General features: G+C 46.1%; 1 protein-coding gene across 11 annotated transcripts in view; it reads right to left on the reverse strand.

Moving 5' to 3' along the window:
- Positions 1 to 18,989, reverse strand: part of SHISAL1 (shisa like 1) — a gene marked incomplete at its 3' end in the record, with an annotated part of 180,892 nt that overhangs the window by 61,196 nt on the left and 100,707 nt on the right. The window contains exons 1-3 of one of the 11 annotated variants that reach the window (XM_081005756.1): positions 18,226 to 18,426; positions 14,279 to 14,447; positions 11,398 to 11,478 (exon numbers count right to left, since the gene is read on the reverse strand). The exons of 1 other annotated variant lie outside the window; for it this stretch is intronic. Of the gene's footprint in view, positions 1 to 11,397; positions 11,479 to 14,278; positions 14,448 to 15,201; positions 15,443 to 16,989; positions 17,082 to 18,225; positions 18,427 to 18,989 lie in introns of those variants that run through there. 9 more of the 11 variants (XM_081005752.1, XM_081005749.1, XM_081005755.1 and 6 more) reach the window with 9 other exon arrangements.

Raw genomic sequence — 18,989 nt, forward strand, 5'->3', positions numbered from 1 at the left:
GTTGCAAGAACAGAAATGATACCATAATACATATACCCTTCCTTATATACTGGGTCAGAGCACAGAAAGAACCAAGCAGTTTAGACCTATTTCAACTTGTTTTGTGCAATGGCCTTTCCTTGCTCTGATACATAACAGCACAAAGGATCAACGCGGGGTTCTTTCAAAGGTGGTCTCATACCAGTCTTGGTATTGCTCTCCCTCCCTCCTTCTCAAATTCACAGATAACTAGCAGTAGTCCACTCAATAAACTCCCCGGGCAAACCTTCATCAGTCATGATAAATAACGATTGGGCAGACTGAGGATGAACAATCCCAAGCACATCTGTCTGCCTCGTCTAGTGTCAATAGCTGAAGTTCATCGGATGTAGCAAGATTAAGAGGGTCTGGACCACTGAGGATTTGGTATCCCAATTTAGCACCCCAAATCAGTACGGTTGTAAGGAATTTTACCTACAAAGCACTTCCTAAAATGGCCACAGTATTTTTCCAATTTGGGGGCAGGGGAGTCAAAAACCCAAAACTATGAGGATAAGGCTAAAGCAGTTATTTCACCACTCAGAGAGCTCTGCTGAAGGAAAAGCCTGCATGGCCAAGATGATGATGCAGGGGAATAATCTCTGCCACCACTGACATAGGCCTTCAATCACACTCTGTGTCATGTTTGGTCAAACTCATTACAGGGCTTCTTCCACTTGCCCTCTGGCCCTCGTTCCCAGACCTGCCTTACCAGTCAAGCCTAACATACCGAGAAGGAATTTTCACTCAGCCGCAAAAGGTAGGAGCTTCTGTGTCTACACCCAAATTGTCTTCTGTAGAGACTCAGCCCACTAATCACCCCCAACTGAATATAGCAGACCCACTGCATGGTATGCCAATAAAATGAATTTCTACAATTTACCCCAAGCTATCTTGCGGGGGTCTTGTGTGAGGGAAACTTCAATTCAGGGGTGTCAGGCAGGAGTTGAGCAAACAGGAAAACTTTTATTTACAAAAAGAGGTTGGTGAAACAAAGTTGGGTCAGGAGATGCGTTCTTTCAGTAGAAGTTAACTTATTACTTAAACTAAATATAAAGATGTCAAAGCTTTTTTTAAACTTCACTTGCTAAAAATCAGCCAGTATGCTTCAGGTAGATGTCCAGGTTTCTAGAATAGGTGGTAAAATGCTTAACTTGGTTTCTGTTACTTCACTCTCATTCCTTTACTTAGTTGTGTCAGGTGTGACAGTTAAATACTTTGGACACAGCACAGCTTCCTTCACAGCTTAATACTTTGGTTCATGAGCGAGGGGCACTTTCCATCAGTTACCCACTCTCTTAACAACCCCACTCCTGAGGTATTCGAATCAGTATAACAGACCCAGGGAGTCTGTCTTCCCACAGGTTCTCCCTCTCCTGGCTCAGACTCAGCCCTCCAGGTAACTCTGGTCTGTCCACCTTCCCTAGACACTCAGCCTGGTCTTCCTATCTAAGCTGCAAGGCTTTTTCCTCTTTCTATAGTCTCCTCAGAGCAGATGTTCAATTCAAATCAGAACCAATTCTCCCTCAGACAGACCCTATCCTAATCCCTATCTCTCATCTCAAATCAAGCCCTATCTCCCCAACTAAACCCTATCCTAATCCCTATCTAAAAACTGCCTCAGAAACTGCTACTTTTATTCCACCTCCTGAAACTCCCCCCCCCCAAACAATCCTCTAAGGCCCAGCATGTAGATCAATCAACCTGCAGAGGTAATCCATCCTAATACATCCACTACCCTTGTGGAAATGAGGAGAAACATTTTTTTAAAAAAAGATCTCTTGCACCAAAAGCATTCCAGGTGTTCATCAAAAGATTTCAGGGTGGTGTACAAAACAAACTAATCCGCTTAACATATAAATTGAACTTAAAACCAACCAACAAACACACAAGATACAAATAAAAAGCCCCAAACTGCAGGGGGTGGGGGGACAGAATAGGCATGGCTTCTCACAAAGCTTTTAGAGTTATTTGACAACAAGCATATAGACAGACAACATGAACTTCCAACTTCCAAAAAACTTTTGATAAAATAACTCTGTATTTTAAAAAATCTTAAACTTAGTAGTCATGGGATATGACAAGATGTTAAACTATGAAATTTACTCTTACAGGAAGCATTGATGGGCACCAATTTGGATGGCTTTAGAAGAGGTTTAGGCACATTCATGTTGGCTAATAATGATGATGATGATGATATGATGATAATAATAATCATCATCATCATAATGCTGTCAATGGCTGCTAGCCACAAGGACTATGTTCCACCTGCAGAGTGAGAGGCAGTTTGCCTTAGAATACCATTTGCTGGGAATTAGAAGTGTAAGAGTGCTGCTATACTCAGGTAGGCATCTGGCTGAGCACTGTGAAAGCAGGATACTGGACTACCTGAGTCTTTGGTCTGATGCGGCAGGACAAAGTTTCAAAAAGCAGCGAAAATCCAAAATGCCTTGGTCAATTCCAGACATGCCTCCATGAAGGAGCAAGTTTCAAAAGGTCAGGGCAGCAACACAGAAAAGGCCTGCTATTAAGAGGGTGCTTGGAGCAGGGCTTCTGCAGAAGCTTGGAAGACACAAGACAGGCTGGTATGAGAAGACACACTTCCCTCGGGTATTTGGGCCCCAAGCCATCTAGAGCTTTAATTGTCAAGCACTGGCACCTAAAGCTGTGCTCAGAATCAAACAGGCAGACAAAACAGATCTTTCAAAAGAGGTATAATATCAAGTCAAGCTATATCCATCAAAATTATAGCAGCTGAACTTTCCACCCACTGGAGCAGCCCCACAAAAAACATATTACAGTAATCCAACTGAGAGAGGTTAACCAGAGCATGCATCAATGTCGGAACAGTCACACCTGGCTAAAGGCACTCCAGGCCACTAAGACTATTTGGGTCTCAAATGACATTGCTGGATCAAGGAATTGTTCTGTCCTAGGCAGAATGCAAGGGCTGGGTTCTAACCAAAATGGCAACATGTGCCAACCACAGAATCCAGAAAGGGTCACAAACCACTAATCCTGCTTCAGTATCTTGTAGCAAAGTCAATCAAGCTGAGATCAGGTTTCAGCAGTGTCAGAGCCAGCCATCACAAATGGCGCAGTTTAGCATAAAATAAAGACACAGAGAGCCAGCAATATTTTCAGGATGGTATGAGCAGCTCCTTTTCGAACTTCTCTTCTCTCCCGTAACTTTTATTATCCTTTGTTCTCTCCTCTCACATGGCCGTTTGCCAATGTCTCACATTACCTACATCCGGTCATGGCTTTAACCCACCCACAAACCATATAAGGTTATACTGCCCAGAGGGGGAACATAACTCCATATAAGGCTATGCACTTAATACACTACAAGGCACGGACATGCAGATCACCGAGGTCAGCGAGGCACCAGGTGGCGCTACAAGCCTTTTCCATGACTTAATGGCTCCCACACAGCAGAGTAAGGTCAAACAAGCCAAGGCTGGACTTCAGTGAGTATGGTCAGACAAAGCCAAGATCAGATCCTACTGAGGTCAACCAAGCCAAGCAAAGGTCAAAAGACCCAGACAAGCAGAGTTGGGCAAAACAGTGCCCTGGATAGCTCCAAGTGACCTGCCAGTCGGAGAAACCAGAAGAGTATTACCCACAAGCACTGAGCTGCATGTAGACCTCCAGGTGCGATTTCTCTGAGCCACTAGCCCCATCCCTAACAAGTGGAACCTCTACCGTGAAAGAGACCCAGCCTGTTTTAGGTGCAGCTGACTTTGGCCATGTGGGAGAGACCAGCGTTTAGCTGTGAATTCTGAGAGGGAGTCTGAGAAAGCCAATGTGAACTCTTCAGGCTGGAGAAGCACGGGCATCTATTGCTGGAACTCCAAAGAAGGCAGGGACATCAGAGACTAATCTGCTTTCTGACCAAAGTTATCCTCTCCATGGTCTTTTCCCACATTAATGGAGAGTTGGAAACTGTGTTATGAAAGGAGTACCCTGAAAATGTATAGCTGCTCTTTTGGGAGAACAGAGTAGGAGGAACTTCAATTTCATAGACCCAGAAACCGACTACTTCCACCTTCAAGTATTCAGCTTCAGTTAATAAGCTCTTAGGCAGTCCATTGTTGACTGTAGGCAGTCCATCAGGGAGTCTAGACACTGATTTCAGCATCAGTGGAGTCTCATCTGGCTTAGATGATAGCAAAAAATAGAGTTGAGTGTCATCATTTGGTAACACCTTACTCCAGATTCTTGAATGCAGTAGAGTTGTTTGCAATTTGAGCAGAAGCCCCCACTCCTACAAAAAAGACTCACTGCTGGCTTCATAGGAAAGGTTCAGCAGGTTTTTGTTCAGTACAAAAACCACCTATCCAGTGGCACCTTTGTTGAACTAGACATGCATTCATATGACTGGCAGCAAAATGAGCCAAAAAGCACTGTGGGTGATGATCCAGCTCAGATAACAACCATACAGAGCACCTGCTTGCACACCCAATGCCTGATTGAGGTATGGAGAGGGATGCAGAATTCTGCTTTTACACAGGTATGGCCTTAGCTGGATTGGACTGGATAGCCTAATACGGGGGGGTTGGGGTTGGGGAGGGGGGTGAGCATCTGTAGCTCCTTCCAACACAAATGCTGAACACACTGTGCGGAAGGGAGCAAGGGGCCACAGAATTCTGTGGCTGTATGGTGTCCCTGTTGTTGTTGCCAATAGCGATATCACATTTAGATTAAAAACATCAATAACATTTACACTGTAAAAAGGGATTATAGCAAATCAGATACAACAGATGGCTTTCTTGATTGCATTTGCTTTGTTTCTAATAACCAGGCAATTTAATTTAGGCAGCATCTAACCTGTCTCTGGCTTTCATACAGATTTAAAAACCAACACTGACTCAGTGTTTCCAACACAAGATAGAACTTGTTGGACAGAGTCACAGCAAGGCAATTTGGAAATACTTTCATCTTTAAAATTTAATCAGAAGTGTGTAATCTTCTACGTAAAGATCACAGAAAATTTGTTACACAACATTACAGAGTGAAGTGGTAGCCTCCCATAGCGGTTCTTTATTTTAATAAAAGTTTGTGGGAAATTACATGCAATTGCATGCAATTTGCAATTCAGCACTAGAATTTGTTCTTGATTTTGCCTAAGGCCTCAGCAAATTGCCAGAGGAATTTGAAAGACAAAAGGATGGGGTGGGGTTTTTTTTGTTTTTTAGAAGTGGAAGTTAGCAGAGAAAGATGAGAGGCAGTAGGAAATTCAGATTTAATACCTTCCTGAATATTTTTGGAAAGCACTGGAAATGAAGAGACTAATTGCTGAAAAATGACTAGAAAAACATTTCTACATTGCAGTAATGATGTTACATTTGCCTTAAAGAGCCATCTCACATGTTACACTGGAGTGCAGCCAGGGGACAGTTGCCAATCTAACTTCTAAACTATCCTTTCTCCACCTTGGGTCCCCTGATATTGTTGGCAGGGGCAACAAAGCAGCTGGCAATATTAGATGAGCCATTATTAAAAATTCAATGTCATAAACTCCCATCATCCCTAACTAGCAGGACCAGTGGTCAGGGGTGATGAGAGTTGTAGTCCAACATCTGGAGACCCAAAATTGAGAAAGGCTGCAGTCTCAATAAAGTCACGTACATCATACACATTTCCAAACAGGGTGTTTGCACGCTTGCACATTTTAGGCATACAACGACATTTTAAGGAGCTAACTTATGAAGCAGCCCAAAGCGAATAAGCAAGTGACCTTGCCACACAGGCAAGCAAGGTTTGGACTAATAAAGAATTCTGTTCTCCTAGAACAAGCGGAGCTATTTATTTCTGCTCATCTTCCATCCCCTTTAGCAGCTAATTTTCTCTAGGGGCTGGTAGGGGGAGGAGTAGGGAAAATTAGGTGTTAAAGGAGAGGGAAGATAAGCGGGAATAAACAACTCTGACTGCCTCTGGAAAAGCTTTCAGAATTCTCAGTGGAGTCTGGCTTGCACACGGCTATTTTGGATGAGATGAGAGTAATGTGGAGCCAGACTCTGATACGTTCAGTCAAGACGACCCTATTTATCACTCATCAGAAAAGCAGAAAGACTAAATAATAGCAACTGCTCCATCTCGTAACAGGTTTGTACAATGATGGAGGTGTGCGCAAGAGAGAAAGAGATTTGGAGTTTTTATATTTTTTTATGAAAAGTCTGCAGATGGCAATTCAGCAGACTCCTATACCTCTGTTTTAATGATATATAATAGTTTGGGGCATGACCTACACTCTTGCTGTGTTGATAAGAGCAAGGCCATCTGAAAGAGCCCTGGGATAACCTCAGCTATACCAGGAAACCCAACTCCTCCAGGGTCTGATTATTCACTTCATTTATTGCATTGCTATAGGGACGCGGGTGGCGCTGTGGGTTAAACCACAGAGCCTAGGATTTGCCGATCAGAAGGTTGGCGGTTCGAATCCCCACGACGGGGTGAGCACCCGTTGCTCGGTTCCTGCTCCTGCCCACCTAGCAGTTTGAAAGCACGTCAAAGTGCAAGTAGATAAATAGGTACCGCTCCGACGGGAAGGTAAACGGCATTTCCGTGCGCTGCTCTGGTTCGCCAGAAGCTGCTTAGTCATGCTGGCCACATGACCTGGAAGCTGTACGCCGGCTCCCTCGGCCAATAAAGCGAGATGAGCGCCGCAACCCCAGAGTCGGTCACGACTGGACCTCATGGTCAGGGGTCTCTTTACCTATTGCATTGCTATCCCACCTTTTCTCCAAAGAGCTCAAGGTGGGGAACATGGCTCTCTTCCTCCCCATTTCATCCTCACAGCAACCCTGTGAGGTAGGCTAGGCTGCGAGACGGACAGGGCCCAAGGTCACTCAAGGACTTTCATAGCTCTCACGCTACATCAACCCAACCAGCCCCTGCGATCATCGTTTGATCTTCATGTGCCCCCTCCATGAGAGGTCGGGAGTGTGGCAGCATGAGAACGGGCCTTTTCTGTGCTGGCTCCCCACTTGTGGAAGGCTCCCCCCAGGGAGGCTCACTTGGCACCTTTTCTTCCTGGCCTTGGCTAATTAAACAATCTAGTTCTTAACCCGAGATACTACTTCCGGGTTAGCGGAGTCTGTAACCTGAAGCGTCTGTAACCTGAAGAGTCTGTAACCCGAGGTACCACTGTACTATGGTGTGTACCGTATTTTTCGCTCTATAAGACGCACCAGACCACAAGACGCACCTAGTTTTTGGAGGAGGAAAACAAGAAAAAATATATTCTGAATCTCAGAAGCCAGAACAGCAAGAGGGATCGCTACGCAGTGAAAGCAGCAATTCCTCTTGCTGTTCTGGCTTCTGGGATAGCTGCGCAGCCTGCATTCGCTCCGTAAGACGCACACACATTTCCCCTTACTTTTTAGGAGGGAAAAAGTGAGTCTTATAGAGGAAAAGATACGGTATTTTTCCTTTTCTATATTGCAAACTGTTTTGTGATTCTTGGATGAAGGGTGGTATAGAAATTTAATAAATAATATTTTTAAAAATAGCTGAGCAGCAATATGAGCATCCCAGTCTGAAACTCTAACCACACCCCACACTGGCACAGCTATGACACCCAGGAAGTGGCAGAACCAGAACTTCCAGCAGCATTGGCCATCTTTGCAGGCAAACTTGAGAGCCCTTTCCAGTGAATTCATTAGGACAATTATGAGTGTACGCTCTTATAAATAAACATATTTTGTTTACTCTTTGCACAGTTCTTTTATCAACTGTTAAATTGGAGAATGCTGATGAAAAAGAATTGTTTGAGTGGGCTTTGCTTGTGATAAGGCAGGGGATTTGATGAATAATCAGGATTTTCCCCCTCCCTTTTAAATTATGGTTTATTTCATGCACCCACCACCTTGATTGAAATGTATTGAACCTGTTTAAAATATTTTTTTTATATATAAAAAAGCTTGGAAAGCATTGTTTATTTATATGCCACCCTTCAATAATCAAATATTTCTGAGTGCTTTACAAATAAATCAATAAATTATAGAATAAAATGCACAGCAAGCGTAACTATTTTTTAACATAAAGACACCTAACAGCTAAAAGCAATGTAACATAGCAGAGATAAAATTAAGAGTTAGAAGGCCTGAGAACAGGTCTTCCTTCACGTGGTGAGCCTTCCTGGAGTGCCTTCTGAAGAGACCTCGCGGAGGGTGTACAAGGATGATCTCTGTGAGCAGAAAAAGCTCACCAATCATCACTTGAACATTTGGCTTCCCCTCCCCTATTGCAATTTTTTTTGGGGGGGGGCATTTATTCTTCCTCCAAAAGGGGGTAGAAGGAAAGCAAATGCAGTAAGGCAGGGATACCCAATTGGATACCCTCCAGAGATTGTTGGGCTCCCCCTCTCAAGAGACCCAACCTTCATGCTAAAGGTCAGGGATCCGAGATAGCTGCTCTATACCGCGCCAAGCCATTAGTCCACCTAGCCCGGCACTGACTACATTAACTGGCAGCAGATCTCAAGTATTTCTGGCAAGGGTCCTACCAGCCCTATCTGGCGATGCCAGGGACTAAACCTGGAACCTTCTGCTTAAGAAGCAGATGTTGTACCACTTGCATGTTTCTCCTCTTTCCTGGGCCAGAGAAGGCTGGAGGCAATCGTTTTAGATTTCAAACCAAATTCTGATCCTGTTGACTTCTGGCATTTTTAAACTATGGTTTGAGAACAAGCCAGGATCTGAAGCCACGGTTTGATGCTGGATCGTTCTCACTAGCTTTGGTTGAAACAGGCGATAGGGCTCAGAGTTCAGATGTCATGGTGAACCATGGTGAGTTTTTTAAAGTGGAAGCTTTCAATCTCCTCCTTTGATGTGGGGAGAGTCAGAGTGTTTGAGCCTGAGGTTCTTATATACGGAGGTAAGCCATAGTTTCCTGTTTGAAATGGGCCAATGCAAGATGCTAGCAAAGATCAGCACTTTATTAGAAACTTGCATAATCCTGTACAGATTCATTGCATTTTGGATCTCATTTGAAAGGATGAATGAGCTTTGAGGGAAGATTACAGAATGCCCCCAAGGCATTTTTGAAGTAATACATTATGTTTGTGGTATTGACAGTTCTAGTTCAGTTGGACAAATGGGTCTTTCCTCTTGCAACACCAGCAAAAAAAGAAAGGAAAGGAAAAAGATTTAGTGGGGAGAGAAGGGAGAGGGGCGGGAACTACTCTGCTTCTCAAGAGTGTTGCAGGTGCCAGTGCCAAATACTTGCTGCACAGTGTATGGTCATTTCCCAAAGCTAGTTTATAACACAAGGTTTTTTAAAAAAGAATTACATCACACTGGAAACAGAAATATTTAGATATGCCATCTCCTGCTATAAATGAGAGGCTCACTGCAGATAATCTGAATGGAACACAGTTTGGAAAGTCTGCCTTAGAGACTGTGTTTGCATAAGACTTATACAAAACCAGCAAAAGCTCCTGATGTGACACATAATGAGAAAGGTAAAGGAACCCCTGACAGTTAAGTCCAGTCACAAACAACTCTGGGGTTGCGGTGCTCATCTCGCTTTACTGGCCAAGGGAGACGGCGTTTGTCTGCTCCACAGACAGTTTTTCCGGGTCATGTGGCCAGCACGACTAAGCTGCTTCTGGCGAAACCAGAGCAGCGCATGGAAACGCCGTTTACGTTCCCGCTGGAGAGGTACCTATTTATCTACTTGCACTTTGATGTGCTTTCGAACTGCTAGGTTGGCAGGAGCAGGGACTGAAAAACAGGAGCTCACCCCGTCGCGGGGATTCGAACTGCCGACCTTTTGATTGGCAAGCCGAAGGCTCGGTGGTTTAGACCACAGCGCCACCCGTGTCCCTATAATGGGAAACTATTCACCTAAAAATGTCTATATGCCAAGGGTGCTATTAAGGAAATAATGAAAGAAGCAGCTTCTAAGCCAGGTGCACATGAAAAGTGTGTTTTATTTGGCCCAGCACCTTTTTAGGAAAGAATGGAGCACTATGAAAAATGAAATTCTATATATGCATCTGAATAATTTCAGTGAAAGAACTTTAAAAAACAACAACAACCTACACACCTCAAATCATTGTGATTCTCAACAGCAAGAAACCTATAGAATGGAACAAACTTCAAAGAAAAAAATAGTATTAACAAGAACATTCAAAACATTTACATCCAGAATTTGGTCCTTCTATTTGCAGTAGTGTTTACGCCCCGGTAAATGTGCATACGATTGCAACCTAAGCTAGAATGTACAGGGCAATCCTAAACATGTCTACTCAGAAGGCAGAATTCAATGGCACTTACTCTTGCGTAAGTGGGGTTAGGATTGCAGCCTTTGCTCTGTGTTTGTGTCATTTGTAAACCATTTTTAGATTACATTTGTTACATAATATGGGTTTCTTTCATCCCTAAAATTATTCAAGTGGACATTTGTAAAAGAGTAGTGCTCCTGATGGAGAAGAGTCTTTGGGTCCTAATGAACTCCAGATTCCTAGAGTACTTTGGAGGACAAGACTTTTTGTCAGTTGTGTACATCGTGCCTTCTCTCTTGCAGGCTGCTGCGAAAACACAGAAAGAGCTAGAAAAAGAGATGCTATGCCTAAATTCCCCATCAAATCTTTCCTTAATTAGCATACATTTTCCCAGGAAAAGCCAGCTGAGATGTTCACAGGCTCCAGGTGTTAATTTATTACCCATCCCTCTGGCCCCTGGCCATGCCCAGGGCTTCACTCACTACTTAATTAGCTAATGAAACTTTCCTGCCAGCTGACCAAAGCACACCTGGGGCTTAAGGTGGGGACATCACATAACAGAAAGGTGTGCAAATGAATAAGGTGGCATGGCCAACCAACAACCCCCTCCCCTGCTAAACAACCACAGACACACCACACTAGCAGGATTTAAAGCATTTTTCTTCCAGGCTTTGCAAGAAGGAAGATTTTTTCTTTTGCTCCTACCTGAAAGCCAAATATCTTTTGTAATGTAAATTAACATTTTAATTGCTTTTATATCGGAATGCAATTATGTTCTGAAAAGTAATTCTGTGCAAACAACAAGCCTTTATGCTCACTTGTCTAATGATTTCATTAGCAAATTTGTTCCATTTAGAAATCCAAAAGATATATTTTCTTCAGTGCCATTACTTTAGCTTCACTAAAGCCTGCAACTCTCAAGCCACTCAAGGACAATAAACTTAGACTGTTTTGGAGTGGAAAGAGGTTGACTGCTGGACAAACCACAAACATTTTATATTCATGCAAAGTGGTTGTCTAAGAGCATTTTCACAGATCACTTGCAAATGTATGAATGTTCTATGAACATGCATGACCAAAAGCAGAAGGGAGTACTTTTAAAAACCGATTTTAAATACAAGCCAAGGTAGAGTTTGCATGAGACTCACCTATGTCATGCCATAATCCCTTCCCGCAATAAGGCAATGAAACTTTCATAGTCCAGCTTCACACATGAAACTACAGCATGGCTACGATCAGAAAGACAACAACAAACCATGGCTTATTTTTCCAAGAAAGATGCTGGGCCAGGTCTGCATATACTGCTAAATCATTTATGAATGAAGATTTTCTTAAATAAACGAAAGAAAACCATGGTATAATGTTACATCTGAATCAGGCCATTTACCAGAAGAGAAATGGGTGGGACTGGGGGGAGGGGTCTTCAGAGCCACAATACACCATCAACAACAAAGGTGTGTGGGCAGGCAAGCCATGAAATCTGTTCAGCAGCAAGGAACTTTTTTGAACTTAGATGGATATTTAGTTTAACTTGCATCTGTCCTCCAATTATTGCAACTATAATCACAGACTCAAGGGGTCCAAAAGAGATTTGCACGTGAAAGTGCTAGAAATGAGTTGTCAAGTACACCAATCTCAGTTCACTATGCATCCACTCAGTCCCATTCTGAACTCTCCACTGTGGTTTGGTAAGCCATGCTGCAGAAATTCAAGCCTCACAGTTCACCCCGGGAACTGACATATCCTTCACTGCATGTTTGCATGAACTTGAGTTTACTGGAAGAGTAATTTCCAAACCCAAGGCCTACTGCTCTCATTTATTAATAGGGATGAGGAAGGAATACCGTAACTTTAATGTAGACCCAACTGATCCTATCTGGGCAGATCATGACTAGGATCGGATAGGAGTTCTGAATCCACAGTCAAGTGGATTTCCTTATGATGGAGTATCAGGGCTGCACTTTTGTTTCTAAATTTCCTTTTTAAAACCTTCAGGGAAGTCTTCTAGCTACCCAGGTGGTTTCTTGAAGCCATGTGTTTTGAACAGAGCAGAGGAGCAAGTCACCCCAGAAGCAATGGGACTTGGCGATGTTCTGCAACTGTCAGAGGAAACTGTACAGCAAAAACACAGCTGCCTCCATGTAAACACTGGATCCACATGGAAATGGGATGGAGCAGACTTAGTCCCACCCCCTTGTAGAACCAGACTGGACATGAATGGTTTTTACACTTAAGTACATTGGGTTACTACATTTTCCTCCTCCTCCTCCTCCTCCTCCTCCTCCTCCTCCTCCTCCTCCTCCTCTGTGTTTAACATCAGCGTGATATCAAAATCAAATGTGTAAAGCTTTTCCTGGCAGAGAGATTTGTAGAGGAAACTTACACCCACAGAATGCATGTGCATCAAGCTTCTATGATAAAGCCACAGCAGCAACATCAGGAAAGGAAAAGGCAACCCTAATTTCTACCTCATTATACATTTAGCTGTCAGTGATACCCTAGGTGTTATACAGAACATGGAAGGCAGGATCACTGAAGATAAGCTGCCAGTCATGAAAACTAAACAGAACCCCACCCTGTTCATTTTAAGCCTAAAAGCCAACTGCAGGCAATGGCCATCCCTCTTCATGAGCTGCTGGTGGCCTTCCAGAGGCAGGTGGCTGACCTCTGCTGGAAAGATTAATCTTGGCTGATCCAGCAAGGCTATTCTTAAGCCAGTGTGGCGTAGTGGAAGGATGTCAGACGGACCTGGAAGACCATGGGACCTACTCAGCCACAAAGTTCAATGGGTAATCTTGGGTCAGTCGCCTTCTCTCAGTCTAACCTTCCTCACAGTCTTGGTGCGAGGGTGAAATGGGGAAGCAGGGTGGGAGAGAAACCATGTGAGCCACTTGGGCTGCTTTGGAGGAAAGGGAAATAGAAACAAAACAAATAAATAAGTTTTTCTGCTGAGAATCTAGAGCCTATTCTAACTAGGCCTTCCATGTCAGAATGGACACTGAGAGAAGATGCTTGTCTGAATCCCCACCAGGAATTGAGAGATACAAGCAAATGCGTTCTTTTCCTTGGCTGCAAATCCACCCTGTTCCACACATCCACTCTGTTGCTCAACTCACAAATTCACTCTGTCATTCAACTGCAAAATAAAAAAAAATTCCTTCCAGTAGCACCTTAGAGACCAACTAAGTTTGTTATTGGTATGAGCTTTCGTGTGCATGCACAATTCTTCAGAGACACACTGCAAAGTCGGGCAAAAATCAAAGGTGTCCATTTAAGTGCTTTAATAGCATTCGGGTCTCCCCACGCCCAATTCAGTTAACCTGCATTGCCACCATCTATAAGTGATGTTTTGCCCAATTATCTGATGTCCTCCTCTCCTTTCTGCTAGTGCTGGAGAAGCCCCTTCCCCACCCTGCCTAGCCCAAATAGTGCCCCACAGTGCCCTCCAGGTAGACTCAGGTGCAAATTCATAGGTGTCCTAGTCTACCCCTTCACTTTCACCATCCCTACTCCAAGGTGCACACCAGAGCAAATGGCAAACAGACAAGAAGTTTTTCAATCTCTCTTCTCAACTTTGTGCAAGATCACTAAACAGCCAAACACATCTTCATTTCACCCACACAGATTGAAATGTATGCACAGTGCTGGCAAGCTCACCCTCACCTTTCTTCTCTCTACACAAGTGGAAGGAAAAAAAGATACACAGGAGGTGTGTCAGAGACAGGAAGGGACATTTGCTTTTAAGCAGGATAATAATGGTCCCCCATTCTTCTGTGCAACTATGAATACTGAGCCTAGCCAGAATGATAACCAGAACAATCTTAGGGGTCACATCGTCATGGAAACAAGTTTCCACTAATGAGCTCTCCAAGAAACCAGTGATTAAAAACAGCAAACATTGACTCATAACACAAATGTACAAGGAGCAGTCAAAAAAAATGTTTTAAACATTGCAAACAAGCATGCTAACCTTTCCCCTAGAATAATAATAATAATAATAATAATAATAATAATAATACAGCGACATACCTGGCTCACTTCCTTCTTTTTTAGTTTCTTCAGCTGCATGCTCTCCCCACACCCAAGAATGAGGCAGGTAAGCTGACACCAGAAGTTTCCTAGGACAGCTGAAAAACCGATGTCCAGAAATACAGAACAAATCTTCTCTAGCGCCTTGTTTTCTAGTCAGTGGTTCTTTCTAACAGAAGAAGAGAAAAGAGACACTCCTTGTCTATTTCTGATTGTGGCAATGCTGCCAAAATCTGTTTTAGGACCAAAACAGGCAAAATGTGGCGAAATACATACTCTGTTCTCCTTGACATTTTCTTCCCTGTTTTAAACTTAGGCCACTTCCAGATTGTTGCCAGTTTGCAAGTGGGATGCAATCATATTGAGGTTGTGTAATTAAAGTAGATTTGTTAACTCTTGCACAACAAACCTACTTCTAAAAAGGGACAGGAATTTTTTGCAGTAAGGAAAGCAAAGGGAAATCCTCTGGAAAGTGTGGTATAGCAATTGTTTGATACAACACCGTATAACCTTGCTGCAAACACATCAGAATAAATGCTCAATAGGCAGATCTGGAAGCAATGCCCTGGAGGAAGAAAACAGGTGGAGAAAAACTCTCTTTTATCAGATGTTCAATTCTTCTGCCACACTTTTCAATCATCCCACTGAAGTTACTATTAGCCTCACAGTAGAAAACACGCTGTTTTATGCCGCAGAGTTAACAGGAGCTTGAAGGTAGATTGCGGTCAAGGCATGGAAACAAGGGTTGAACTCTCCGTATCCCTACTCTAATCAAATAGTGTAGCCCTCACAACTCACAAACAAAAACCTCCACCAAATCTAATCAGAGGCAACAACAAAGACAGATCTGGTTCCATAAACACTGAAATAAAAAAAATTTCAAATCCAAGTGGTGGAGAGGTGAAGCCACCAAGAAATTTTACCTCCAACAATGAGCCAGCAAATTTGCTGTCTCAGTTTTGAATGCACTGCAGTCTGCAAGGTTAAGTGAGGTATATTCCACAGAGTCCTCCAGGAGGGAGAGAGAGACTGGTATCTGGTAGCAATATCCCAGTTAAGAAAGCTGGCTAGAGGACCACAGCATGGCAACCATCAGGTAGAGAGAATCCTGGAATTGGAATCTTCAAAAACCCGCTGAGTCGGAAGCATGAACAGAAGTATAATCCTATGCATGTTTAATCTGACTCAAGTCTCACTATGCTCAATGTGGTTTACTTCATGATCATCGTATTTTGGAAGGCAGTCTGGGTAGCCATGATATTTCAGCCTAACCTTCTCCACTGAGAGTGAAGGTTACCCATCTTCCTGTTCTCATATATGACTCACCTCCCTATACAGCTGTGAATCCAATTAGATGTGATGTGGCACCTTAGAAGAATCTTTTTCCTTGGATGGGGGGAGTCCTGTGAGGTCAGGACCATTTGTGTCAGAGCTGCAGTGCATAGGAAAGGGGTACACCCTCCCCTATACAACACTGCCCTGATCCAAGTCGTCCCCCCATCCAAGTCCCCCCACAAAAAACCCTATTAGCCATGGAAGGGAATATTAAGGGATTTATGATGCCAGGGTGCTGAATCTGGATCTCCCCCATCTTGTCTACTTTTTGAACTCCTTTTCCCATCTCTTATATACTGTTTCTCTTCCACCTCTCCACCACCACTTCCCCTGAAAGCCAGAGGTGCTTTCTTAGAGAAAACAAATACATGAAATGATTAAAATACAATGTTCCACGATCTTTCTACTCAACAAACCAGGGGAAATTGTTTGATTGGGATTAAACAACAAACAAAACACCTCAGCCATCTCTCTCAGAAGTGTTGTATTATTTTATAAACAGAGAGAAGCCAGTGCGTATATATAATGGAGAGTTATATTGATGTCAACTAGTGATCAGGAAAACCAAGAGATTGATCTGGCTTCCAAAACATCACAGCACCACCTCACTGTAAAAACATCATTTCCTCCAGCCTTCACCAACCCTGGCATAATTTGGACTACAGCTTCTACCAGTCTCAGCTCCCACATTTGTGAGGTCTGAAACACCTGCAGGGTACCAGGCTGGCAAAGCCCCATCTACCTGATATTACCCTGGCAGAAGGCCACAGTGCCCAAGCTCCCAGGATCCTTCCTAGCCTTTTTACTTCAAAGGAAAGGCAGGCAGGCAGGCAGGCAGGCAGGGCGTTATCCAACTGCCCAGCTAAGAGGTGAACCAATGAGCACAAAGGCAAACCTTGCCATTTGCAGCCATGATCCCCAAATCCTCCTCTCTTCCTCAGTTGCACTGGGGACATTTATTTCCAATCTTTACTTTGAAGCGCATTCAAGATGCACAGATGTTTCGCACAATTCAAATAACTTCAACACCCAATGCCCAGCTTTCCTCCCCCTGTGGCCGCAGCTGGGGCTGATGGGAGTTGTAGGGCAAGCCATCTGGGAGGCCACAGGGGGAGGATGACTGCTGCTTGTGTCTGGGTTCAGGCTGTTGTACCCTGCCCCACAAACCGCCTGCCCAAACAAAATTTCTGACTAAGGACAGGGGTGTCCCAAGATATTTTGGTACCCGAGGTGGAAACCAAAACGGCACCACCCTCCCTGCCAGGAAAGAAGGGGTGACTGAAGATCTACATCAGGAACAAGCATAAAATAAAGATCTACATGGTGATCCTCTGGCCCTGTGGATCCTGCCTCCTGAAGCAGTTGTTCCACCTTACCTAATGGGCAGGCAGGCCCTGCCTTAGGGGCAGCCCAGTTTCCAAAGAGGTTGCCACCCTCGCAATCCCCTTTTCGCCCGCTAGTCCATCTGCGCGCCCTCTCCGTCCTCCGACTTCTGCCCCGCGCCCCGCCACGCAAAACCGAGTGGGCCGCCTTCTGGCCAGCGAAACTTCGCCCTCGCCTCGAACAGCATCGAAGCGAAGCCGCGCAAGCGCTAAGCGGCCCACGGAACCTCCTCGATCCTGGACGGGGGGACCGGAGCCGGCCTGGTCTCAAGGGGGATCCCGCGCTCCTCTCGGGTACAACCTGCTTCGGGTGGAGCCTGGGGCGCTCGCTTCCCGCCTCGGAAACCCGAAGCCCCGTCTCCCCAGCAAGGGTTGGCGCACGCATAGGAACGCACGGGACCTGCGCAGAGGATCTCCCTGCGCCCGGGGCGCGCGCGCTTGGTGTGTTCTTGTTGTTTTTAAAAAAAGACGCGCGAGCGATCCAGAACCGGAGGCCAGAAAGAGGCAAGCCTTCCTTGCGCGGAGTTAAGTTGGATTCAGTTGCTTCCGTTTGCCAACCAAAGCAGCAAACTCACCGGGAACCGGAGCGTGGTCAAGGGACGTAGAGCCACGCAAAACCAGAATCGCGCCGTGGGCGCCCGTTTGGGGAACGTTTGCATTGGATTACCGCGCACCTGAACAGGTGACGCTTGGAAGACCCCCACCGCCCGCCGCGCTGCTGATGGTACAGGAATAACGGACTCGTTTCCAGCCTGATCCTTCCTTGGAAGCGAGTCCCATCGAGGTCAATCCTCGGAGGAGACGGCACCGCTCTGCGCGCTTGCCCCGGAGCGAGTCCATTCGGGTCTCAAGCCAGACTTTACATCCGAGTAAACCCGCCCAAGTGCGCCGAGAAGTAAAAGGTATGTCTACGATCGCTAGCTTCGGAGGAAGAGGGCTCCTGGGGAGAGCTGCGCTCTCGACGGGGCATCGGAGCCCCCGGCGCCCGGAGCAGCTCGGTTACCGCGCGGCTCCCTCTGCGCCCCCCGCCTCCGCGCCCGAGGGTGGGACGGCAGCGCCCGAAGTTGGCCGCGTGGCTGGGCAGCGCCGAGGCTCCGGAGAGCGGAGCCCCCTTTGCAGAAGCGACTCGATCGGCTCCTTTTGCTCGGAAGCGAGCTCCGGAGAGCAGCTTCCCGGGGACGGGGAGGAAGAGAGGAGGGAGCCGGGGTCGCGAAGGGGCGCCTCACTCACCTGCCAGGCGAGCAGCTCCCCGCGGGGAAAGGGCTGGAGGCGAGAGCGCCATCGCCCGGGGCAGCGCCGGGCGCCCTCCTTGCTGGCTTGCCGCTTCCCGGGGCGCGGATCAGGGAGCGCCCCACATCCTGGCCGGGCGAAGGCTGCGCTTCTTGCCCGCTCCTCCGCCGGGCTGGGCTCCGGCTCCGGGGAGGGAGGGAGGGAGGGAGGGAGGGAGGAGGGCGGCGGCGAAGAGCGGGCGGGCGGGCGGGCGGGCTCGCTGGCGCCTGCTCGCAGGTCGACCCCGCCGGCGCGCTTAAGAAGCGGCGGAGGGGGCGCAGCCGCGCCGCGCGCCCTGCGCAGGGCTGGCGAGGCACGAGCAGCTCCTCCCCGGCAGGGTCGGCGGGGCGAGGTCGGAAGGAGCTGAACTCAACGGGGCGCCAAGCAGCCGGCGGCGTCACGGGGGGGGGGGGGAAATCCTCCCGGCGGAACCCCGCGCGATCCGGGGTTGGATCGGGCTGCGCTCCCAGCCTGTTTACTCGCGAGCAAGCCCCACTGCCTTCGATGGGACGCGCCGTCTACTAGCAAGCAATGCTTCTTCTAGATAGTAAGTCCCACCGAACTCATGTTGGGCTTTCCAGTAGCCTCTGGTTTTCTGGGCTATTGCAAAAGCCCTGCAGTCACACACTCATTGCCAAGCAGGTGTGCGTCGAAATTTGCTGTTTCATAGAATCCTCTCCTAGGCAAAAGAGCACTGAAGAGAGAGAGAAAGGCTACAGTCAAAG

This window comes from Podarcis pityusensis (assembly GCF_964106645.2).
Source record: "Podarcis pityusensis genome assembly, chromosome: 5".
Lineage (NCBI taxonomy): Eukaryota > Metazoa > Chordata > Lepidosauria > Squamata > Lacertidae > Podarcis > Podarcis pityusensis.